General features: G+C 48.2%; 1 long non-coding RNA gene across 1 annotated transcript; it reads left to right on the top strand.

Annotated features, from left to right (window-relative positions):
* The first annotated feature begins 269 nt into the window (after positions 1 to 269).
* On the top strand, positions 270 to 3824 carry LOC116497859. Its single transcript, XR_004254139.1, has 2 exons — positions 270 to 1569; positions 1607 to 3824. It is a non-coding gene; the product is annotated as an uncharacterized LOC116497859 (long non-coding RNA).
* Positions 3825 to 5610: the final 1786 nt, after the last annotated feature.

Raw genomic sequence — 5610 nt, 5'->3', positions numbered from 1 at the left:
GTGAACTTTAAGGGATAGCTCAGTCGCCTTTTATCGAGTTCGAACATAATCAACTCATACATATTGCAAAAACTAAGTTCAGGATTGGCTAACATTTCCCGCTCTTTTCAGGTAGTTCCTCCTTCTTTTAGCCACCGTCCCGCCTTAGGGGCCTTCCCAGTCGCCCAAGGGCATCGTGTCCTTGATCCTGATCGGCTCTCAGCCAGCTGCGTACGTGCCAGACTCATGTGAGTTGAGTACGGTACTTCACTAGCCCATTGCCTCCTAACTGCCCAACATCAACATGTCCTACTTTACTTAACCATTCCTCCACAAGACCCTGCAGCTCTTAGATCAGGGAATGCTCCTAGTGACCCCAAACTGAAGGCCCTGCAGGACACAGCTTTCTGTAACCTTTCAGTTCTGCGTTGGCAAGGGAATCCCTGTGAAGTCGTGGCACATGCAGAGTAGTTACGTGCTGGCTGTGCGCTGTGAAATAGTTTTGCCTCCCGTATTGCAAGCGTAGAGCACACCAGTATTCAGTTAGCAGTAGGGACAGAAGGCCAGTGCACTCTATAATACACTAATAACATTGTCCTAGGTATTTAAAAGCTTTCCATATTGTGAAAGAAGCCAGGCACCCACTGGTGTGCAGCCTCCTAGACTTCCCAGGCCTAACTACAGCCCCACCTTACAAAGCACATCCATTTCATATTAGGCAGGGCTTGCACAAAATACTTGAGGTTTAGGACTTTTTAAATGCTCACTGAGAAATACCAAGGCCATTCCTGTTCCATGTGGTTGAAGAACTTTTCTACCCATTTCAAATCTCTGATGTTTTTATTAAAAATCTGGAGGTCCTGCAGTTAGCACACAGCTGTGAAAGTTAAAGGGAAATTTTATTAGATTTATAAGATGGTTGGTTGTTGTTTTGTTTGTTTGTTTTTTGAACAAAAGTTTCATAGCTATTTCGGGGTTTTTTAAATCTTAAAGGAAATGTGCTGCTAGTAGCTAACCAGTCTTTAGCTGTTTGCTTCTTTTACTCTTGTAGCCTTGTCCAGGGCTGTTTCAGTAACAGTACCTTATGGTCCTATTTTATTGTGCAATGTTGTTGTTTTAAGCGTTTTGTTCAGCAGAGTTGTTACATGTTACAGAAATAAATCTGGCAGTCAGAAAAAAAGAAAAAAAATGCACTGTGATTCAGGTTACCGTCACCTCCTTGTGAGTAATTACCAGGTAGAGGGGCTTGTTTCTTGGTGGGGGAATGCTTTTTGTAATGTTTTCTTTTATGAGGGAAAAAAAAGATGCACAGAAAGGGGCCCTTAGGTGAGCCAAGCTGTGGGCCATCCCGCTCCAGTGTTAGCTCCCCAGCAGAGGCTGACCCATCCCGCTTCCTTGCCACAAGTGAGCTAAGGGAGGCTGAGTTCAGGATGTTCAGGATGTGCGCTCTCCAGCGAGGTGCGTACTTCACCAGGACTGGTACCAGTCCTCAAGTGCTGCAGCACAGCGCCCCCCCAGCTGCCAGGTACCTGCCGAGGTCTCCAGTTGAAGCAGGGACAACGCGTTTGGTTCAGGCTATTTGGGATTCAGGTACCGAGAGCTGTGGTTCAGGCTATTTGGGATTCAGGTACCGAGAGCTGTAGGTCAAACCTCTCTCTCCATGAAAGCCTTAACCCCCGCTCCTGCCCCCCAGCAACTCTCCTAACTTCCGTTTTGGCCTTATGTTAGTCAGGACTGTCCTTCTGCTACCAGGGGGCTGAACTCGGCCCCCACTATTGTAAATGCCTCTCTGGATGTTCCTGCTGAAAGCCACCATCTCCCTTTAGATACCAAGTGCCATCCCTGGACACTTTCTGCTCCCCAGAAACCTGCCCGAGCCTGGGCTCTTCCAGGCACAGCATTGTGCAAAGTGCTGGGTGCTAAGCACCCTTTCTCCCCCATGGGAACAAAAGCTTTCAGCACCTTTCAGAAAGAGCTCCTGGAAGTACACATCTGTACTCCTAGAGGGGTGCTCCACGCAGCCTTCCCTCAAGAGCAAAAAGCATTTTAAAAAGGCACACAGCAGAAAACTTAACCCAGCGTCCTCCCCGCCCTGTGCACAGCCACATCGGGGCGTATTTCCAGGGCTGCAAGCTCTCAGAGAACCCAAGCCAACCTCTCTATGCCAGGAGTAGGCCACAGGTACAAGGCAAGGTTCAGGTACCAGCTTTTCCCAGACAGTCCGACAGATGAGCGCCTTTCTTTTGGTGTCACCACCAAACATCACAGCTCCAACATCTGCAGCAATGCAGCAGTCAGCCTGCGCCCATCCCACACGAAGCCATATAGCGAACTATGCAGTTCTGCTCTTGCACCGTGGTTAATCGGATGGTCCTTAGAAGGAGTTTTTCCATCCCCATTAATTGATTGATGATAAGTCAAAACAGCTACATCTTTCCAAAATCACAGCTGAACTATACAAAAGGGCACTTTGCTTCAGTGCAAGGATGGGAGGTTACACCACATGTCTAAATAAGGTGGATGATCTGGAGGTGAGTTGGTAGCTCAGTTCTTGGCATCCTAGCAGAGAAAAGGGAGAGAGCAAGGGGATGGCAAGGCAAATAAATAAAACTAATTGCAAGGCCAGTTCTTCTTAGATTAATTTATTGCCTAGCTTTATCTTCAGCAAGATGACAAGCAGCTATGCTTTTAAATATTTCCCTTACACTTGCCACAAGCTAGCTACATCTTAACTTGCCACTTCCTAAGTTTTCAGCTGAATTTCTGCCTAGTGCATGGAAGAGTTAGGGTCCAATAATGTACTCCAGCTCTGGTTTTCCACCTCCACCTCAGAGCAGAACGTGTGACCCACAGGAGACCTTTCTTGGTGAAGGGAGAGTGCAGACGTTAGGTGAGTAATGAGGACCTAGCCCCTATAAAGTCTTAAGTAAAGCATTAATTTCTAATTTTTTAACAAAACTTATCAGGTGAAATCTATATGCAGATATGACAAAAGACCCACAATGTTGTGCCTATGTCTTTCCAGAGATCCTCATTTTATGCTCATCATTTGAAAGGGGTCAGCAAGGATTGCACAGTGGTAGTAAGATGCTACACAAAACCAAAACCAACCAGAAAACATGCTGTTCCTCTTTAACCCCAGAAAGGGACAGAACCTCACGTGTACTATGCCATTCCTCAGTATGTCGACAGGGCATTGACCGAAGTGATGTGTTACGTGTTAGGAAATCTGGATGAGAAGTAGTTTTACTTTCTTTTGTTAAAGGCGGCTTAGGCATGCACCTCTTTTCCCAGAACCTCGTGCTACGGAAACCCGATGTTGAAAGGCAGGCATGGTCTGGTTTAAACAAATGTACGCCAGAATACCTGTGTGTGCAGTCTTGCCTCGTCCAGTTTGTTGGGAGGGTGGGGGGGGTGGGGGGAGAAAAGGGTTGTTTTGCAGTTCATTTTCCTGCTGTAGAAGACTTGGTTTTTCTTTCCCTGAGCCGCATGAGAGAAACGTCCCAGAAAGTCTTGGGTTACCTTTGGAGATCCCTCCAGTTTAATTTATATAGTGTCTTTTTTTTTGTGAACTGGTGTAAAATGTATATGCCGACGAGCTCATGTATTTTTATGTAAATATTTTTTGTGGTTTCCCCACTGCCCTCCTCTGTAAATATTTATAATTCTCATATTCTTCTCACCTTGTATGATGCAGATGTGGTTTTGTTTCTGTTTTTTATTTGTACTGTAATGCAACAATCCAGACTGAAGTGTCTTGTGGTATTAAACAAAAGCAACAGTCCCACTGAGCTCACACTCAGATGTACAACTTGACAGCATTAATCAAGCCAGGTTAAAAACTATTGCTTTGTGTTTGTGTATTTGTACCTCTGCCTCATTATTATTTTTATACTATATTGTTAATTATTAATAATGGAAAAGCATGAAAAAAAATGAAGAGCCATGCTTTGGAGGGACAGGGCAAGGATCTCTGAAGACAAAGGACAAGGTGATTTGTATTCATTTGCAAAGTCTATCCCAGAAATTGCTCACTGTAGGTCCTGCCACTGCTTATCTGCCCCATCTCCACCTGTGGCCATGACTGCTCCTAACAAAAAATAAACCAGCCTGGGCTTTTTTTGTCTCCCTTTCTTCTCACCCTACCTGCCAGAGCAGGCAGAAATAGCTCGGCCCTTGCCCAGCAGGGCTGGTGGAGCTGGCACTGACAGATGGCACTGGCCACAGTAGCCTTCAGAGCCCGCTGGGGGATGTGAGGTGCCACACTAATTTTGTGCACAGTTAATTAGCAGCAAAAGATGATTAGAGGGAGCTATGCTTTTAACATTGAGGGAAGGACTTTTAGGAGTATTTTCAGCCAGTACATGCTATGTAATTTAGAAGTGCTGCAGGCAATAAAACCCAACCTAACCGTCCTCTCTGGGGGCAGCAAGCCGAACCCCCTGCCGCAGGCTGGAGCCGGTGGGACACCATCACCGGGAGCTGCTGTGTGTGCCTGTCCTGGTGCACAGGCAGTGATTTGGGAGCAGCAGGCCCAGAATTGTTCTGTGGGAGCACAGAGGGGTATTACGGCTCCTGTGAGCTGTCTGCTGAGCCCCCTCTTTTAGCCTCATCCACACCTGAAGCCTCGCCTCACAGCCCAGGTTTACACATAGCGCACTCAGCCCCATCCTTCAGCTGACCACCGGTGTCCTTGCAGGAAAGGTCCCACGGGCAAGCCACCACCTCTGGTTTTTAACATCTGGCCTAGGGAGTCTTGGAAAGGTGGCCACCCAAAGCAGTACCATGCTGTGCTTCAGTGTGAGCCATACCTACACTGCACAGCCGCGCTGAAAGCAGCAGGCATCGAGCTTTTCCTGTGCTAGGCTCCATCAGAGCCACTGCTGCCACATCCAGCCTCGGGGTTACAGAGCCAGGCTGTTTTCACACACCACCATGCAACCGCAGGCTTGATTTCCAGCACCCCCATAGATGCCTGGTGAAGGGCCAGCTGTTGGTTAATGCCCCTAACTCTGATGTTGTCCTTCAGGTCAGCGAAGGCAGAACACAAAACCGGGGGAGCTAGCAAACAAAAACCTCAAGGCTTCTGAAGGCCACTACACAAATTCTCATTTTCAGCTAAGGTGTTTGTGGCAGCACAACAGCTCTGCTGCACGCTACACCGATGATCAAAAAGATCAGGTCGAGCATCAAATCCATGCCAGAAGATCTCAGTTTGGTGAGCAAGGGCACAGCAGGTCTGACCCCAATGCCCCAGGAGCACGGCCTCCCTCCTTGTTTTGGCCTGAAGCGCATGAAAAACAAGGCTGTGCTTGCCCAGCCAACAAGGACATTGCCTAGAGCAATCCTCCCACCAGCACAGCGAGCAAAGTAGTCATGAGCTGGGTGTTTCAGCTCACGTCCAGGGAGGACTCGGTGTGTACAAGCACTCGGTGTGTAGGAGCATTTCCCAGCTGCACACCCGCCGCCCTCCTGGCACCACCACAAGAACAAAACAAAAGCTGGAGGCTCTCGGCTCTTCAGAGCCGCTCTCGAGCAGCAGCCCCGTGGCTGAGATGCACACGCAGGTGGGGGGGAAGAGGGCACCAGGCTGATTTTCCCCAGGTGCTTCCACCAGGCGGCACTGTGAAA

This window comes from Aythya fuligula, chromosome 22 (assembly GCF_009819795.1).
Source record: "Aythya fuligula isolate bAytFul2 chromosome 22, bAytFul2.pri, whole genome shotgun sequence".
Classification (NCBI taxonomy): domain Eukaryota; kingdom Metazoa; phylum Chordata; class Aves; order Anseriformes; family Anatidae; genus Aythya; species Aythya fuligula.
Note: the sequence above shows the minus strand (reverse complement) of the source record. Positions and strands in the feature narration are given on the sequence as shown.